At 39.8% G+C, this 21,059-nt stretch overlaps 1 long non-coding RNA gene across 1 annotated transcript in view; it reads right to left on the bottom strand.

Moving 5' to 3' along the window:
* The window catches only part of LOC120621653 (uncharacterized), a 222,121-nt gene that overhangs the window by 100,530 nt on the left and 100,532 nt on the right, over positions 1-21,059 (bottom strand). Inside the window, exons 4-5 of the long non-coding RNA XR_005658229.1 lie at positions 2,616-2,702; positions 1,447-1,583 (exon numbers count right to left, since the gene is read on the bottom strand). This is a non-coding gene — a long non-coding RNA (uncharacterized LOC120621653). The remainder of the gene's footprint in view (positions 1-1,446; positions 1,584-2,615; positions 2,703-21,059) is intronic.

Below are 21,059 nucleotides of genomic sequence, written 5' to 3'. Positions count from 1 at the left end.
CCATTTCACTGGGGCACCAGTGGAAGGAGAGAAATGAGGAAGGAAGTAGTTTTGCAACTTGAACCTGCTAGAAACAAATAAATGTATGCATGTGTCTGTATGACAAAGCTATGAAGTAAAGAGATCATTTCCACAATTCACACATGGAAATTTCATGTTATAGTCATATCTCATGTGTATATATGTAAAGATTAGATGCAAATATATTAGCACATTTTTACATACACTGTAATTCTCTAGGTGTTACTAGGCACAAAATGAAATGCGAGACTTTCCTGCTTCTTTAGGGAAAGGGAGGTCATTCTTTTTTTGGAAGCAGAAGCAAGGACTATCTTTGCTACAAGACCAAACCAAGTCAAACTGAATATAGAGAGATTGCTTGCCACCTGTCTTACTGTCCCACTCACATAAAAAGACACCTTCACACACCATACTTCTCTGCTTCATGAGAACCAGAAATTCCTATCATTAGATCAGGGTTGTTCAACCTCATTTGGGTCCAGATAATTCTTTGGTGCTTGAGGCATTCTGTGTATTGTAGGATATTTAGCAGATTCCTATGAGGGTCTCTACCCATTAGATTCCAGTAATATCCCTCAGCTGTGACAACCAAAATTATCTCCAGACAGTGCCAAATGTATCTGGGTTGGGGAAGAGGAGGCGTAAGGGGCAAAATCTCCCTCCATTGAGAATCACTGCATTAGAATAATCAGTGAATAAGAGAAAAAAAGTAGAGCACTATCCCTTATGGAAATCAAGGAAGGCCACCCAAATGAGAACAAGCAAGACTGTTTATTCAGAGCTTGCTATAGCAAGGGAGTCGGCCACCATCACTCACAACTGTCAGAGGTTCAAAGTCAGACAGGGGAGCGGAAAGCCTTTATAGTGAAAAAAGGAAAGGTTTTAGGAGTGCTCTGGTTGGAGAATGCTAGCCTGGCGAAACTGGAGACAGGATATCTTATGTGATTGGTTTGGGAAGCACATTTGGCTTTCTCTGCTGGCCCCGAGTAGGAAGTGAAGGCAAAAAATTGGAAAGCTGGTAGTCACCAAACAAACCAATTTCCAGCATTGGGCCCTAAGTACCCACCACAGTACCTGAAGGCATTTTTATTAGTTTCCCTTTGCTGCTTTACAAATTGCCAATCAGTGGCTTAAAACAGTACAACTCTATTATCTAACGGTTCTGTAGGTTAGATGTCTGATTCATGTTTTAGTTGGCTGTAATCAAGGTGTCAGCTGGCCTAGTATTGCATTTTGGTCGTATAGCATGTGACCTTCAGCTGCAATTGCACAGACAGTACAAAGTCCAGACTGTCTCTAATCTAATACTGTCCCTTAAATGTCAGTGCTTGTGCTAGGGGCTAGAGCTACTATTAAAAATAAGACACAGTTACTGCTTTCAAAGAGCTCCTTCTGAAGACTCTAAGGAAGAATCCATTTTCTTACCTTTTCCAGCTTCTTGAGGCTGCTCACATTCTTGACTCACAGCCCCTTCTCTACCTTCAAAGCTGGCAACATTGAATCACTTTGCCCGTTCTTTTGTACAGTAAGTCTTCATGTAATACCCTCAACAGGTTCTGCGACTATAAGTGAAACGACGTAAAGAAGCCAATTTTACCATTAGCTAACTGATATGAACAAAAGTTAAGTTCCATGGCATCTCATCAACATTATAACAACGATGAAAGAAAGGACGTTATTTGAAGACCTGCTGTAGTTACATCCCCCTCTGACTCTCCTCTTCCATCTCTCTCATCTGATTTTAAGCACTCTTGTGATTGATTACATTGGGCCCACCTGGACTATTTAAGCTACTCTCTATTGTAAGGTCGGCCCTTTAGAACCCTTAATTTACTGATTGCTTGCTTGATTGATTGATTATAAATTAATTCCATTCAAAATCTAATTCCCCTTCTCCATCTAGCGTAATATATTCATAGGTTCCAGTGACTAGGACATGGACATCTTTGACGTCCATTATTATTTCTAGCACAGCATTAAATAAGCAAAGTGTGGTCCCTGGACCAGCAATATCAGCATCACCTGGCAACCTCTTAGAAATGCAATTCCGTGAACCTGCTCCAGACCTACTGAAGCAGAAGCTCTGCAGGTGGGTCCTGGCAACCTGTGATGTACATTCAGGTTTGAGAAACACCAGTCTACATTCCGTATCTTCTTTCTTCACTCTAAAAGTATGTGGTCACTATGTGAGGCCTTTGCATACCACAACAATTAAATTCCTTAGCAATACACTATTTACCAGAGTCATCTTTCCAAAATGTAAATTATATCACTCCTCTACTAATAATCCTTAAACACAGCTCTCCCCAGTCCTGTCTGGTTAAAGTCCACACTCCTCAGGACGGCATAAAAGCTTCTTTGTCCTCTCACCTCTGTGAGTTTCTCAGCCTCTTCTCCTTTATCTCCCCCAAACTCACTAAGCTTCTTGCAGTTCTGGGTCTTTTATGTCTTTAATGCTTCTCACATCCCATTACCTCCCTCTGGAAAGTTAAACCTTTTTGCCTGGCAAACTCTGCCTCCTCTAAGAACCTGCCCTGACCACCACAGGAAGTTGGGGGTTGCATCTTCTGTGGCCTGCAGTCCCTTGTAAGAACCTCTACATGGCAGTTTCATGGGAATGATATCACATGTCTGTCTCTCTCCCCAGACTCTGAAGCTTTCACGTGTCAGCATGTGATAACCTAGAACAAAGCAGAGGGCCGGAATATGGGAAGCTCTCTGTGAATGTTAAATGTGTGAACAAATAACATTTAATTAAATATTATTCTAGTCAATTACCTGATGATGTCCTAAAAGCAACCATCATCATATAATTGTGTCCAGAAAAAGGTTTCCTGAAATAGATTGATATTCAAGTGACTCTAGGAATCTTCAATGAGAACAAATTCCTCAAGGGCATGGGAATATTATTGAAACCTTCCCACATCGCAAACCTATTTCTTCACACTTCCTACTACTCCCCCCTGAATAACAATCTGGAACTCAATCGAAAAATCATGAAACAACTAATTGGCTATGGGTCAGTTGACAAAAGGGTTTCACAGTCCTCTTTTACTTGTGTACTCCACACAAGCAGTCCCAGATTGGTCTGGTGGGATGGGGAGGGAGATGGAGAAGTCCTCAATTGCTACAGAAGGAATGCCTATCCTACATAGACACCAAGGACACCAGCTATTCCACTGCAGAGACACTGATAAGGTTCCTCTTATAGGAGGGTGTAGAGAGGAGAGTAGGAGAGATGGCAGAGTGGAAAGTAGCTGCAGGATTTTAAGTCAGGCCTCTAAAGCAGTATTTTTCAGGTTGTGGATGATAACTAATTAGTGGGACATTCAACAATTTATTGAGACTACACTCTGCACTGTTTTTCATAAAATAGAATATTTTCATAGAATAGAGTATTAAAAAAAATAGAATAGGATAGAATAGACCAAAGTCCACAGCACAAAGAAAGGGTTAAGTATTGTTTCAGTGATTCACACCCCAAAAATGTGTATAGTTGTGATATAAAGTACTTTTCTTATTATAACTCATTGTCAACAGTTTGAAAAACACTGCCCAAAGAGATGGAGCGATGCTGGAAACTCCTCATGGACGACCCCTTTCTCCTCAGCTGGAAGCAATTCCACTCTGAAATCATTGCCTACTTTTCGTAGTATAGTTGGCACTTGAGACCTGGCTCATGTGACTCAATGTGATTTCACATATGTGTCCTAGCTTCTCATAGGACTCTAGACACTCTGTGGACCAGGATAGGTTTCATTCCACTTTACAGTTTTCTCCCAGCCTGGCCCAGAGTCTGACACACAAAATAGGCTCTTAATGAATATTGGTTGGTTGGCTGGATCTTACAAACTATCAACTTTATTAAGATCAGGTAAAAAAAAAAAAAAAAAAAGGAAGGAAGGAAGAAAGAAAGAAGAAAGAAATCAATGACTCCCTCAAGAACAGTCCAAATACCAGATGTCCCTTTGACAACAAAACCACAGTACAAAGAAATGCACTATGCCCCCACTAGCAAGAGACAAGAATGGAGCCTCAATCAGGCATTGACAAGAAAAGCTAACACCAAGTCAACCTGTTGTCACTCTGCTTGGAAATCTTTGCTCTTTCCCAGCTGTCAAAATTGAGTGAGACACTGAAGCGGATGCAATCAGCTTCTATTTATTATCAATGTTTTACAGCAGCAAGCATTAATAACACATCTTATATTTGTAAGCTTTGGTTTTAGATCATTCTCTGATCTATATTCTCTGATATATAGAGAGCCAATAAGATTTGAGAATATCTGTGGTATCCTGCCTTTGTTAGTAAAAGAATTTCAAAGATAGAGAAAAAAATCAAAATATGGACCTATTTAAGTATTCAGCATCCATGTGTAATTGTTCAATTATGCTGCCACTTTGTGATATATCTGACATGAGGCATTACAATAAAACCAGAAATAAATGCTACACAGAAAACCATAAAATGAGAAGAACCACCCAAATAAGGCCTTGGTATAGACAAAGCTTCCTGCCTCCATGCATAATTTATACTGTCTGTAAAGCCAACACCTGGGAACTGCTAATTTAATTAGTTTGTATTGAACACTTAATTGTAGTAAGCCAAGGTTTCAGACTAGTTTGACAGCTGTTTTCATTATTCTAATTAATCTATGGCATTTGGTTCTCTTTCCCACCTTACTTGGACTTCAACGCTTGCTTCATTTTGTTTAGTCTGAGGAATCAGTTCCACCAGATGACATCTTGTCAACGTTATGCCCCTTAATTTTCCCCAATTCCCCAAATTGATGTGATGATGGCAGAGAGTGCAGCCTGCATCAGGACACTGTCTGTGTTGGTCTCACTGATCATGGCCCAACAACACCCACGTAGGCCAAGTGTCTCCCCGACAATGTCTCTTCCCTGAGAGCCCAAACCATCATAAAACCACTTGGCACACATTTGCTAAGTCACTTATCCCAATCACTGCACAAAGCAATGCAGTCTGGGTTAAATAAAACACAATCTTTGCCCCCAAGGAGTTCTAGCCCAGTGGAGGACACCAAAAGGATCTCGGCATTAAAATTTCAGAGCAAGCTCTGCCTTAACATTTGCAGGCCTGGGAGAGGGCACAAATAGAGGCCCTCATATCATATATCTGAATATCTAAACCACATAAATCAAACTGGCAAACAGCTAAATAAAATATGTTCTCTACTGCTATCTTAACAAACACAGGTTCAAAAAGACCCAGAAAAGAGGTTCAAATTTAGAACTAGCAGGACAGAATAAAACCCCAACCCCTAGCCTGTGGCTCACTGCCCTTATCTTCTTCCCCCAGCTCCATGCTGCCCAGTGAGGGGCCTAACACACGTGTATGTGGACACCTTCACATGTCCAAGCTTCATTCACAGTTCCCTCAAACAACTGTCCCTTAATGCACCTGGAGAAGAGACCCACACGGTTCTGGAAACAGACTCAGGCAGAGAGTTTAAGGCCTGGGTATGAAGGTGGGGCATCCCATCAAAGAAGGCATTACAGAAAGAGGACAGAGCAGGACCCTCGAAAGCAGTATTTCTCAAACATTTATGTACGTAGCATCACCTAGAGAGCATGTTAGCACACAGATTCCTGAGGTAAGGCTTCAATAGGTCTGGGTTGGGGCCTAAGAATTTGTATTTCTACAATGTCCATAAGATCCTGATGCTGCCTGTGGTGATGAATTTTATGTGTGAACTTGACTGGGCTGTGGGATGATCAGATATCTGATTAAACATTCTTTCTGAGTATATCTGTGAGAGTGTTTCCAGAAAGATTCACATTTGAACGGGTAGATTGAGTAAAGCAGATGGCCCTTCCCAGTGTCAGCTGGCGTCATCCAATGCACTGAGGGTCTGACTAGAGCAAAAGGTGGAGGAACCTTCATTACTTAGTTCAACTAAGAGAAGTTAGCAACGTAGAGGGAACAAAAGAGAGAAAGAGTTGAAACAGGCATTCCAGCAGAGGAGGCACTTGTGTGGAGGCAGGAGCATTACATATGCTGGTGAATTTAAAGAATTAAGAATAGATCTAGTTAACTGCAGTGAAGGGTGTGCATAGGAAAACAGCTAAAAGAAAGAGGTATATGCATGTGAGAATTTTTAAGGATGTATGCCCTATGCAAAAGAGATTGAGGGAAAGACAAAGCAGGCTTGGGGAAATATGTGAGGTCCATTTTGTACATGTTCCCATCCTCTCATCTCCTGTAGTAATTAATGTCTGCAAAGTTCATTTTGTAATTACTCATATACCTCAAGATGAAATCTCTGTTGATATTTTGACATTTGTTTAGGTAGTCTATCCTAATTTCACTATCTACATGTCTACAACTTGGCTCCTCAACAGCCTGAGTCATTCGCGAGCAAGAACTATGTGGGTGGGTCTCACAGAACAGGGGCTCATTATTTGTTGATTTGGTTCAAACATGACTGAAGTGCCAATACACTTTGCAAGGGAGTTATTAGCAATGAAAATGTCAAGTAACTTCTCACTGCTGATGACAGAACAAACAACACACTGCATCCCTTTGGAGGTGCTCAGGAAACATTCATATTTGTAGAATCTGACTTGATAGGCAGAGAGAGGACAGAATAAGTTCCTCAATGAACAGGGGTTTCCACGTTACGTCTTGATCTAAACAGAGTTAATAATAATGGTCATAATTCCTCATGTGGGTCTTAAGAGTTACTTTGAACTCAGAATAGTCTCTTAAAATCTACCAACCTAATAAATTTTACCAACTCCCTTATATGTACCCTTTAACCACTGAATAAGAACAAATGAAGCCACTTTGAAATATAGTTTAAACTCCTCTGCAATAGGAAATGGCATCGTGGTGACTTCTAAGGAAGTAAATCCTCTCTGAGTTGTTAATTTGAAGGTGTAGTGGAAACATTGGTGCCCATTTCTTTATAAAGTTGCAGCATAAAATCTACAAAGCAGTCACTGAAAAGAAAAATATAGACTCCCCAACTTGCAGTTTAGTGTCCCCTTAAAAAGGTATAATTTCTTAACTCCTTTTGTACCCAAACATTATAGGAAGTATCCACTCCCCACAAATAGGATGACCATCAAATCTGGAACGGCACCTTAAGGCATGGTCAATTATGTGACAAACTTTGCTATGAGAGACTATGCACTCTCATAGTCTCCCTGAGCTGTGTAAATACTGCTGGGAAAGCTGTCCACCATAGGAGGATGGGAGTGAGAAGCGAAATAAATTAAAACCTTTTGTGATTATATCAGGGCTGCGACAAGACTGCTACTCAGCAAGACAGCCTTATCATTCCCTTCGGATGGACTAAACTTTAGACACGATTCTTCTGGACTATAGGCCCTTGACCTTCCTTTTCTCAGAGCATTAACTTTAGAAACTTGCAATTGTAAGTTATTTCTCTGCCCCTGTGAGGTGTAAATCCTCTACAACCCAAGAGTATCTTTCTCAAGGACTTAGGAGCCATCCCTTTGAAATGTAATCAGCGAAAAAGATAGGGACCCGGTCTCCCAGTTCCTGTGAGAGGGTAGGAGCTTAACTCTCATCATAGAAAATGAGGAAACACAAATGGATTGCAAACACAAATCACATTGACCAACCTCCTGCTGGATTCTACCACGTGAGGATCCCAGATCACTGAGAAGAAGGAGATGAGAAGTACGCATATGCCATCTCTGCTTTCTGAGAGTCAAAGCTAGGTTTTACCTGTTGGAGTGGACCAGAGAAAGTCTGAACAAGACATAATGGCATGGAAAAACAAAGAGCGCCATGAAATAAAATTCCCTGGAGAGTACAGGCTGGTGACTCGGGCTTAAGACAAACTCTAAGGGTTTAGGACCAGGAAGTCTGGTCAGGAAGAGCATATGGCTTTGTGCTGTGCTTTGGGGAGCAATGGCCATACCTGCTTGTGAGAGGGCACTAAGATAACAGTCATCGTGGAGTCCCAGCCTGGGCACACTGTGTCCTACAAGGGACCAGGCACCATGATTTTCAGGAACGAACTTCAGTGAGGACACTTTGTGTCTCCAAGAGACAATGGTCATAAAAGACTTCAATTCCCTTTGTGTGGCTCCTGGTAGAGAGAACTGAATGAGCCCCAGAGTTCTTAGAGTTTAGAGGGTAAGATAAGCAATGCTCAAGTAGAAGATAATGAACTTCCTGCTCTTTAGGGCAGTTGTTTGAGCAAGTGATTAGAAAATGTAAAGAAATGAGAATGCATTTAAATAGCTAAATACACTCTCATTTCTGAGCTGGTCATAATCATCATATATACGTCTGTTTTAATGAAAATAACCATATGACAAAAACTATTCTCTTTTCCAGAGATATGAAAAAACTTTTGTAGAGGTAGATAAAGTGAAATTCAATCACATATGGACAGGTAGAGGTGAAAATTTCTTCACCAGGAATAATTCCCAAACTCCTGTCTTCTTGCTGAATATGACTTAGTTTATCAGGAGAATGATAAGCAGTTGAGTAGGAGCCCTGACCAGGGCCCAGGGAAACCTCTAAGAAGCTTTCCACGGCTCAGGCTCTCTGACCTGCACGCTGTTAAAACAGGCAGCAGCATCAGAAATGGTAAGTTTGAGTTACGAAGACTCAGAAAATCTGTATGCAAAGATTCTGGCTTCAGAGCGAAGTCATAAAGGAATCTCATATTTATGAAACATCAATAGGCAGACTCAACTTACTAGGAATTTTAGTTTTAATTTAACAATTCTTATTATACAAACATCTCCTTTATAGAAAAATCAATAAAACAAAACAAAGCTTCTTATACTCCCACCACTCATTGATAAGTACTATTAATATCTATTAATATTTTTTTCAGCTTGGTGGCTTCCCCTTTATTGATGTGCCTCCAACCTTCTCCCCATAATTTCAGTCCTTTCCATCTATCCCAAAAAGAGTAGTAAATGGAAAGGACTGTTGGGGTCCTGAGCGCCTTGGGCAGTGAGAAAGGGAACAGAAACCAAAACAATCACTGGATGAGGCAGAGATTGACAACAAGTCTAATGCAGAGTGGGACTGGTGGTAGAGAAAGGGGAAGACAGGAGAAAGGAGAGAGCCTAGAGGCCCTTGCGGGTTAACGCTCCTGCTACGAGAAGAGCCTCAAACACTAGGAGGTGCACGTCCTGAAGGGAGCTGGTGTTCGAGCCTGAAGATAGAAGAGGTCACAGAAGAGGGCCGCCCCTTTCTCTTCGCGGAGTGGGACCCTACCCCCCAACTGCAGGGGTCATGGCTTCACAGACGGTAGATGCTTTCATCACCGTGGCAGTGTACAGAAAGAAGCCTTCTTCATAGTGTTCCTGGTATAGCTGACCCATCGTGGCAGTGGTGGGTGGAATGACATTGTTGGCAAGGAAAAACCAGGCATCCTCAGCTCTGAGATGAATTCGCTTCTGGATCAGGAAGCAGAACTGACCAGCTGTGAGATCAGAAAGCACCATCCGAGCTTTGGGAGCCTTTTCTGCTACCACCAGGAACCGGGCCGGTATTCCTTTCGGACCCTCTCGCCTCAGAGCCGCACTTCTCCGAACCGAGGCTCCTCTTTATGCACAAACTTCATCGTCCCAGAAACTGGGCTGGACCACGCTGGGCTGAGGGGACCCACGGGATGGGAGCGGGGTGCGGGGACTGGGGGTGACAGCGGCAACACGCGGGCGGATTCAGCGGAGCGATCTCAAGACTTGCGCTAATATCTATTAATATTTTGATGTATATATTTCAAAAGCTCAGTGTTTGCCTTTTACAAAGTGGAATCACGATATATATCCCATTTGATAACTTCTTTCTCTTAACACATACGTCATAAAACATTTTCAAAGACAATAAACGTAAATAGGCCATATTACTGGATATACAGTGGTTTACAGAGAAATGTCTATAGGCAACATGCATAATATTTTTATTTCTGGGGCTAATGCAATTTAATTCTACTTTGTGAAATAGCTGCACCATTTCGTGTGTTTGCACAAAGGTACACGTGGTGGGGGGTGGGGGGGTTGTCATTTCTTTATCTTTTTTACTTCTTATAACTCACCCTACATTCCCAATCACGAAGAAGAAAGGAGTAAGATGTTGTCACAGAAAACATTTAAATATCCCACCATTCCGCAGTGTTACCAAGAGGCATATTTTAATGTGACAGCTGGATGACATCTCACCTTCTGGATTAGGATGGAGAAAGAGGATACCCATTTCCAGCAGGAGGGCTGCATACCTTGATAGGTATAACCTATCAGTTGATCTTTCGGCCGGTTAATTTACATCATCTGCTCTCTGTTAAATCTTTTCAGGCCTGCTGGCTAATCAGGTAATACTGCCAAACCGCAGCCTGCTCTGTTCTTCAGCCCCACTTCTAGTGCTGACTTGTCTTAAACTTTTTTAAATTAAAAGACAAGAAAGAATCTTTCAATCCCAGAAGCCATCAAGCCCCCTCCTGCTTTTGAATGTAGTGTCTCTGACCCTTATCATAAATACATTAAGCAAAGAAAGGTTAAAAATCCACTGAAGGGAGCCTGATCAGCCATGAGTCATTTATGCCCTGGGGTGAAATCAGAAGCTGTAAATTAAGGTAAATCTATTCCAATGGTGTATCAGAGAAAAGAGGAAAGAAGCGAAAATCTCAGGCTGCCTCATTACTAATATGAGAACTGTCATCTGTGAATAATTCTTCAAAGATGTGGAAGGAAGTATAGAGAACAGGAAAAGCCGCTCTCAGAGGACTGGGTGGGAACACATCAGCTAGCAATGATTTCAAGTGTAATTATCATGATTTATAACCAAAGAGGCAAAAGAGAACTTCTGAAATCACACCCCTTGAGCAACAGCTACTTTCAAGCCCCCCTAAAACTCCTGTATTATGTTCCTGCCACAGGTGTGGGATTGACTATCAGTTCTATGACTCTGCCAGGTATGACATAAGATGGCCCCAAGTTCAAAGTGCCCGATTCCTCCCCATGCTGGGCTGTTCTTTACCACCACTTCTTGTGAATTACTCAGTGACATAAGAAAAATCTCATCTCTAGCTCTCAGGCCTCATACATAGCCTTCCTGCTCTTCAAAATAAATGATCTCCTCCTTATTGACCACATTTATAAAGAAAAAACAAAAACATTACATTTTTGTAGGCTGAAAATATGCACAGGAAATTGATAGGAAGGCAGCCTATATCCCCTTCTCAGGCAGCACGGATACTGCTATGTGGTGCAAGGATGTTTGGTCAGTGGCCATCGACCACAATAGGGCCCCCACCCTGCCCAGTTCCCTACACTGCTGTTTCATATTCTTTTTTAAAAAATTCTAATACAGGTTAACGAAAGTAATTCATTAAAATGTAAAATAAATGCAATTTTATGCCTTTTAAATTCTATATAAACAAATTCACAAATCAGACAAAATACCACATGGAATTAAGTTTCTTGACAAAATTTGATGAAAACATTTAAATCTACACATCCAGGAACCTCAGTGAACTTCAAAGAGACAAAAGCTACAATGGAGGTTTCAGCCTCTTGGATATCTGGGCTGCTCTGTGGTCCGTAGGCTCCATGATGGTTACAATTGCCTGAATTGTTTGCTTCTATATCCTAGCACTACGCACAGTGGCACAGAGTAAGTACTTACCAAATATTTGGTATGTGGGAGGGAGGAGAGATGGAAGGAAGTGGGGAAGGGAGGAGCCTGAAAGGAAAACGGGGTGGTTGGGGGAGAGGAGGGAAGAGATGGAGAGAAACACAGACTTTGAGAGGATAGCTATACTCCTCCTGTACCCCGCACTCCAATTATACAGCAAATGCAAAGAGCTAGGAACGGTAAAGGGGAAAACTCAGCGGTTTCTCTGCATCAGGGATGGTTGTTGGTATTTGGAAGAGAGAATACTGGATCAATTTAACACTTTTCCGCTTCTGATACTTTGATTTAAGCTAACCCAAATGAGCCTCCATTCCCATCAGTCAGCTTACTTACCTAGATTACCAGAATTGAACACATTGAAAGGCAATGGCTGTGGCTCTGTCATTGAGCCCCTCAGATATGCTGAGCTGGGTGGAAGACATCCCTACCCCTGGGTGACAAGCTGCCACTAGAATAAGTGACATAGCCCAGATCACTTCCAGGATTTCAGCAGCACAATAAATCATTATATTGACATTAATGTCACTGACCAGGACAAAACAAACAAATCGCCAAATCAGATTTAACTTTCCAGACTAAGAGAAAGCTGAAATGACATCTGTTTTTCATCTAGTTTTCCATAAAATGATGATAAATAAAATAGCTACCAGTGTGCCTTTCACAATTGCATGCCAATTCCTCATTTAGGGTCTCCATTTTAAATAATAAAACTAGTACCTTAATTGGAAATCTTAAGCTAAGTTTCTTCTATCTTAAGGTGATGGGTGAGTTTGGGGCAAGGAAACACATATGGAAAGGTCACCACATATGACCCACAAAGTCTAAAGTATTTACTACCCAGCCCTTCTCTGAGAAAGCTTGCCAAACCCTGTCTGGACCAAATTTCTTCCAACACACACACACACACACACCCCAATATTATTGTATTCAATCTTGAGATTAATTCTAGGTCTTGACAGTAGCATGTAAGGAATAGAAGCGTGAAGTTAGATAGACCTGGTTTCAAATCCCAGCTCTGACATAATTTTCTGTGTGACCTTAAGCAAGTTACTTAATATCTCTGAGCATCAATTTTCTGGTCTTTAAACAAGAATGATAATAATACCTAATTGATCATTTTTGTGAAGCTTTAATAACATATGAAGTATAAAGAAACTAGGATAATGCCAAGCATATGGAATTACTTAATAGATTAGTTACTATTATTCGAGTCTGTTTATTTTAGTGTACTTCTTGGTTCATGTACCCCAAACTCAGCCATCTGTGGCCCCACAGTTCACCTCAGGAATAAATTATTTCTGATGTATCTAAAAACAACCTTTCGTTTTTTTCTATAGTAACAAGTATAACACTATCGATAAGGCTGTATTTTAAGAAAGAGTTCAGAGAAAAATACTACAACTATAGGGAAGCTTGGTCAAGGTGCCTGGTAGCCCTTCCTAACAGATGTGAAAACACCACTGAATTTGGATCTTTGTGTGAAATAATTCTGCATGAGGGCAAATGGCTTCTTATACAAAATCAGGACTAAATGAATAATCATGCCCTCAATTAGGCAACTACAGAACCCACTGAGCTCACTTTCTACAGTTAAAAAGATACTGTAGGGATTTGTCATGAGCTTCTGTTTCAAAGTCACACAAAAGGAAAATTTTTTCTAATTGTTTCTGCATCTGTTGACATTGTTACAGCAATTTCTAAATCTTTTAATCTTCCGCTCGTAAGCTAGTCCATATTCAACATTTGTACTCATACTGAACTATGGACAATCTTAGGTCTTCCAAACCTAAAGAGCTTCCCCTTCAGACATTGCCTGGTTTGTCTCTACCCTTTGACAGGAAAAGCAAAGGATAGCTGCCACTCAAGTTCGGGCAACATTTGTGGTGATAGAAGAAGGGCATCCTCTCTGCGCTGAGCCCCGGAGATCCTCGGTGCTCTTGTCGCATGACGGTAACACATTTTCCTTCAGAGTTCCCAAGAACTGAAGAGTCTGCATGTAAGCAAAACAGACTCCAGAGGCATTGATTGGTGTTAATAAATTATATTTGTGTAGCAGGTATGAAACTCAGATACGTAAAATAAGTGGCATTTTTATTTTTGCTACCTTAAAATTCCTGTCCCGAGTTCCCATTCTGAGGGGCTGGTAAAAATACAATCTCAGCGACTTCTTTCCCAGGGAGACATAACGATTTCAGAAGAGTGGAGCACGTACATCTGCCAAGGGGTCTGGAGAGAGGACCTCAGTGACAATTGGTTTGGAGCAGCTAATAGAAGCAGAGTGGTTAAGAATGTGGATGTAGAGCCAGATAGCTTGGGTTCGAATCCCAGCTCTGCCACTTACTATCTAGGAGACCATGGTGAATCACTTAACTCTTCTGTGCCTCAGTTTCCTCATCTGTGAACCGGGGATAATAATAGTACCTACGTCGTGGGGTTATCATGTGGATTAAGTGAGTTAACATTTATTAAGCACTTGGACAGCCTTCGGTATTTGGTAAGCATTATATAAGTTTTCATTAAATAAATAGCAAACAATACCACTAGCTGTGAAGGCATCTACTGAAACCCCTATCTGACTGTGACTCTTAGTCTGCCATCGAGGCATGAGATATCCCTTGTTTCTATCCAAATAGCTCCATCGGTCCAGTGGATTTCTCTGTTACAACACATTCTGGAAAGCAGGAAACCATCCAATTACTTCCAGGTCAAAAATTCCCAGGAAGCTGTATTCCCACCCAAAACACTAAAGCAAGTGCTGTAATTACATAAACATATCCAACATGGAGCTGTTATTCTAGCTATAATTCCCCAGGTCTTCAAAAGAGTACCAATGTTTTTTTTGTTTCACAAGGAAAAAACACCATGCAAATACTACATTAAAATTCAAATTTTACTGTTTCCAAAGTCAATGGAAAGAAAAACAAACTTAGTTGTTCAAACACTTGTGATTTTCCTGTCTTTCACAAAGGAATACCATTTCAGTCAGAAAAAAAATGGTTTTAGACTTGATTCCTAAAACCCCGAAGGTAAAATACTATAGCTTAGATGCTTCTAATTATTCAAACTTCACAGAGGTATTAGCTGGGAAAATCCCAAAGTATATTATCAAACTGTAGAGAGAGGTCTTGTAAACACATAACGTTAATATGAAATACATGGCTCCTCCAGATCCATGCTGTCCGGTATCATAGACAATGGCCACCTGTGGCTCCAGGGTACTTCAAGTGTTCAAAGTCCAAACTGAGATGTGCTGCAACTGTAAAATACATGTCATATTTCAAAGACAGTGGGGAAAAAATGGAAAATACCTCAATAACTTTTATATGATTACATGTTGAAATGATAATGTTTGGAATATATTAGGTTGAATAAATAAAATACATAATTCAAATTAATTTCATTTATTTCTTTTTTACTTTTTAAATGGAGCTACTAAAAATCTTTAAATTGCACATGCGACTCACATTATATTTTATGGACAGCACTGGTCTAGATAATGTAGGACAAAATCCTATGTATTAACTCAGAGTAATCAGATATTTATTGATAATAAAATCTGTCAATTGATCAATATCTTCTTTTTGTCCTAGAAAGAAAAGAAAAACTACATTTCTTTGCTGTTTTCTCACTGTTTCAGGGGCTAAACTTAAATTATTATTATTTTTTTTCCTTATGGAAAATAGACCTTTTTGTTTCTGTCTTGTTTTACCTCATGGCTATCCAGAAACAACTTACTTCCTGGTCAATTACTTGTATCTTTGAGTGGGCCGGGAAATCTTAAGATTTACAGTTTCTGGGTGTTTTTTTTTTTCTTTAATTTTATTTTATTATTTCTTCTCATTTGAATTCACATATTTACTATAAAAAATTTACAGTAATGACTTATAGCTATTTTCAATATCGATTAAAGGTATCCAAGGCCTATTTTATTCCCTATTTATTGCTATTCCAACAGCCTTTGGGATTCATAATAGATTAAAACATAGAACCTCTATGACTATAACCAATAGCTTCAATTAGAGAAATAATCGAGGCAAAAGTCTTGAGAATCATAGTTCACATGTTCTGGCCCTGGAACATCACAAGAGATAGTTCTATAACTGTTCTTCTACTTCACTCCAAAACCAAGATAATCCAAAAATAGCAAAGTCCACAATAGGACTTTTTAGTCATTGTATTAACTTCCTGTTCCATTCCTTTCAGCAGCTGCTACAAACCTTTCCCATCTTTGAAAGCCTAACTTCACTAACTGCCATGTCCTCCTTTCCTGACAGCCCATTGGCTATATCCTCTTGGATGTTTCCTCCACAAAACTCGCCCACCCTTCAAGCCCCACTCATAACATGACCCATCATCCAGGCTCAGATAGTAGATTCTTCTTTCACTATTCTTTCAAAGATCAGTCCAATGAATGATCAGTTAAAACAGGGCTACTAAACAAATTCTTCCCCCAAGAGCTCTCTTACCATTTGCTAATAGAATTCCTGAAATCCAGAAGCTTCTGAGACTATTTATAGACTTGTGATATAGGAAAGAAAGGAAGGCTTCAACTCCTCCCTGTTTTAGCAGAAATCGTGAAAATGGAAAAGATTAAAATCTCTCATTTAAAGCAGTAGTTCTTAACACTTTGTGTGTGGAAGAGTTACTCAGTGTTTGTTAAATGCAGATTCCCGGAGTCAAAATCAAGAGCTCTGGAGTGGACCTCAAATAGATGCATTTTTAACAAACACTCCAAGTGACTTCCATGCAAGCACCATGGAGTTCTGATGTGGCCAGGTCCATACTTCCAATTCCAATTTCAAATTCCAATTTCAAACCTGGGCTCTAATGTATCACACATTAAATTCGAGCCTCAAATAACTCATCTACATGGTTTAATAAAGGGGAAAGAGATCTAAGGAGACAAAAATTTCTGAAAATGTTCATTTTCCCAAAGAATAAACCCCACTCTCTAGGCACATCTGTGCTTCTTAAGTAAAACACACATAGTTTTAAAAAATGTTCCTTTCTGCAAAATTTGACTCAGAAGTGCATTTATGCAAAGGCGTAGTGAATTTCAGTCATTCTTAAATTCTATTATGTACTTCGGGGAAAAGGAGGGCAATTTCTCACTGTCCTCAGTGAAAGAAAGATCCTATTTTATTAAAATGCTAAAGTGGTCAGGAAGAAAACTGGCTGGGAATTTACAGTGAGAGTGAATCTGATACTATGTTAATTCACAAGCCCTAAAGCCTTTAGCAATCTGACAGGAGGACAGGAGCACTTCAGGGAGATGAATGTTTTTCTTCATGGAATTTAAGACTTTCCAGCACCTGAAAATCCTAATCATCACAGATGTCCTCGAATTCTGTATTGCTTTTAGGAAAGAGACATCCTAAAAATAGATACATAAGGATTTGCTTGAATTTGAAAGAGTAACTTTGCGACTATACTTACAAAAGCTGAAGCCTAGCCAGAGAACAGTACTGGAAACTTTTCAATGGAGCTAAACAAAGAAGCACCAACGTCTCTTAGGTAAGAACACGATTTTTGAAAGAAAAAAGGAATAAAAATTAGAAATACAGAAAGACTGAGACAAGGGGAAGTTTCTTTGGAGAGTGTCCTGAAGCTGTCTTCATTGGCATTTGTGCTAGTCTGGGCCTCTTTAATTTTTCTAGTTATCCATTTTGTCTCTGTCTTCATCTTGTGCTTTCTTCTTTATCTTGGTTAAGTAGAAAGAGCTGGACTTTGAGATCAGAAGAACAACTGATTTCCTATTACTATTATTTTGTGTCCCCCAAAATTTATATGTTGAAGGTCTAACCTCTAGAACCTCAGAATCTGAGTGTATTTGGAGATAAGGCCTTAGAGAATCATGTCATAGAAGAAAATTAAGGTAAAATGATTAAGTTAAAATGGGGCTTTCAGGGTCCTATGCCAATCCATCTAATGTCCAGATAAGAGGAAATTTGGACACACAGACCCACGAGGACACGTGTACAGAAAGAAAGGACCATTGAGGACACAAAGAGAAGGAGGCTATCTCTAAGGCAGAGAGGCCTCAGAAGAAACCAAACCTGCCAACTACCTCTTTATCTATCTGTTTTCCAGCTCTTAAAACTTGTTGGTTTTTATGGGAGATAGACGCGAATACTCAGCAGCATTTTGTGCAAATAAATGAATACCTTCAGTCCATTGGGTTCAACTAGAATTTCAACATCTTTATCATAGAATATTGGCTTATCAAGGGTCCTTAGACCACCACCAGCAGCATCACTTTGAAATTTATTACAAACGCAAACCTTAGTTTGGGACTTCTAGCCTCCAGAACTGAAAGAAAATAAATTCCTGTCGTTTAAGCCACCAGTCTAATATTTAGTTATAGCGGCCCTAGCAAACTAACACAGGGCCATGTCCCAGTTAGCTAATTAGCTGGCTTCCTCTCCTGCCAAATGAACATAGACACAACTACCTACAAAGAATGCTTAAGGCAAATTATAACATTTTTGGAAAAACTGCAAACAGGTTTAGACAAATGTAATTGCTAAGATAGTTTATTTTGAGAAGTATTTCCCTGGTGCTCGCCCGCTCCTGTGTTTGAAGCTAGCAAGGGCATCAGGAGGCACTGATACGCCCACTGTCATCACTAAGAGTCAGAGGTTGCCCACTGCTGTTCTGCAAATGATGGACTTCTGAGTTCCCTGCCTCAAGTCATTGACAGCTGTGGACAAGGAATGTTAAACATTAAGTATGAGTAAGAGGAAAGTTTCTCTATCTCACCCCATTTTCTAAAATAATAACAAGCATTATTAGTAACTCTAAAAATAATAACAAACACTCCAGGTTGGAAAGGAAAAAAAAAATTATGTCAATATTTACTCTTATTGGGTAGTTTTAAATGAGGAAAGAAAGGCTGAAAACATTAACATTTGGAAAATGAGTTGAGAAGAAGTAAACAAGGAATTTTAATTATAGTTCTATAATGTATTAAGGAAATAACTATAAAAATAAAAGGTATTTGAAAAACGTTGAAACAGAAATAATTGAAATGCATTTGAATTCAATTTAAGGGGCTATAGAGAGCAATGTTGTTAAATAGGGTATAAAAGAAAAAGAGAAATTAAAAAATGACTCTAAAAATATAAGCAGCCTTTTAGGGAATACTAAAATATTTGTTTAAAAAATAAGCAGACATTACAAATATAGCAAATGTGCAGTCAAATATTATATTTCAAATTAAAATGCCCTTTTAGTTCTCAGATTTCCTAGAAATGATCTCATAGGAGTTAAACATCTGAAAAACAAAATCGTTCTCCTGAAATGGGGTGGAAAAAAAAAAAGAAAGAAAAATAAAAGATGGAAAGAACATGAGACCTTGTAACAGGTTATTTAGGCAGGAGTCCTGATTTTTAGAAAGTTCTGATTTTCCCCTCTGACACTATTCTCAAACTTTAGTGTGCACCAGAATCAACTGGAAGGCTGGTAATAAATTGTTGGGCCCCACCCCCAGATTTTCTGATTCATAAAGTCTGGGATAAACCTCAAGAGTTTGCATTTGTTACAAATTTCAAGGCGATGCTGATGCTGCTAAACGTCTAAGGATATTTTGTGAACCCAAGCTCTATAATGAAGATGTTGGACTTTCAGTTGAACACAATGGATGGAATGTGTTCATTTACTTGCACGAAATGCTGCTGAGTATTCACACTTATCTCAACTCCCTCCCGTTAAAAACAACAAGTTTTAAGAGCTGGAAAACAGTTGAGAGGCAGCTGGGCTAGAAGATTATGGAAGGCTGAAAGCTAAGCGCCTTTTGGAAATAGGTGGTATCAAACAGAAGTGTGCAATGCTCAAGACCTGCAGGCATCAGGTATCTTTAAGAAGAGAGTAAGAAATAGGACTAAAAATAGGAGAATTGGTCCTAAGTCTTTAAAAGGAGTAACTTTTAATCCCCAGATCTCCTACTATATCCTACAAGAAGACTATAGGTTTATTATCTGAAGAGATTAAACCATGAAGGATTTGGTTTCAGAAGAAACAGGCAAAGCTTGGGAAGTATTTTTTCTAACAAGCCAGAGACATAAAAGAAAAATCTATGCACTGAAAGGTGAAAGCACATACCACCCACCAACACCCCACCTTCCATCCCTGGCCCCTTCCCTTGAGTTCCACCCAAAATGCTCCTGGCAGGTAGAAAACTAACAATTTCCTTTCTGGTGAAACTAATCAGGACAAGAGAAAAAACCCATAGAAACTAATATCAGGGCTTCACCAAGAAAATGGGATCGCTATCCAATTATTCTACATTGACAACCCCAAAATACACCTCACGAACACACGGACAGGTTCTAGTCAGTATTGCAGTGCCCCACTCTGTAATATGAATTGTTACCCAATGCAGAGCAGACAGAAAAACTCACCTAACATGAAAATAAAGAACGAAATAAACCAACGAGATAGCAATCAAATCAATAAATTAACAAGTATAAATAATTGTTTTTAAACAAAAAACAAAAGATACTACACTCATGGAAAAAGAACAGGACGTAATCTTAATTTTTTAAAATAGGAACACTGAGAAAAGCAAGTATTAAATGATGACAGAAATAAAAAATTAAAGCTGAGGAAATCTCTAAGAAAGTACACAAGTAAAGTGACAAGAGATGATGATCAACTGGGGCGTAATTTTGCCTCGTAGGGGACATGAGCAATGTCTATAGACACCTTGAGGCATCACAACAGGGGAAATGGCTGCTATGGTCACCAAGTGAGTCGAGGCCAGGGGTGCTACTAAACATCTTAAAATGCACAAGACAGTCCCCCACAACAAAAAAATTATCCTTCCCAAAACTCCAAGGATACCAAGGTTGAGAAACCCTGCTATGAGATAATGCAGCCGCCTAAATGTGAATCTCTCCATCTCCTACAAAAATATGCAAATTAACAAGGAGAACAAATAAAACTGCTCGTGAACCATACCGACAGTATAAATAGGAGTAAAGAAATACTATGAACTTCAAATTGCTTGTAAATAAGGAAATAAATGTCCATATCCAGAGTGGTGGGTCAGGGCAGAGAATACAGGACAGAGGGAAGGGAAATGAAGGAGAAAGAGGGAAAGAGTAGGGGAAGGAAATGGAGAGAGGATCTTGGAGTGGTGGGTACTAGACAAAACAAACCCTAGAAGATGAAAGTCCAGCCTATGTGGAAATGTTGCAGGATTCTGAAATGGAGAGACAGGACACTGAGGCTATAAGCAGGAAGCAGCATTTATTGATGCCGGCACCGGCTTAGCAGATTCTTACCAAAGGCTGAGCCCCGACTGTAACATAACAGGGAGTTTTATACAGTCCTGTCATTCCTACACAGCTACAGATATAACGAAGAACATTAATCGGTTGGCAAGC

This window comes from Pteropus medius, unplaced genomic scaffold (assembly GCF_902729225.1).
Source record: "Pteropus medius unplaced genomic scaffold, Ma_sr-lr_union100, whole genome shotgun sequence".
NCBI classification, from domain to species: Eukaryota; Metazoa; Chordata; class Mammalia; order Chiroptera; family Pteropodidae; genus Pteropus; species Pteropus medius.
This window is presented reverse-complemented; position numbering and strand designations above follow the sequence as displayed.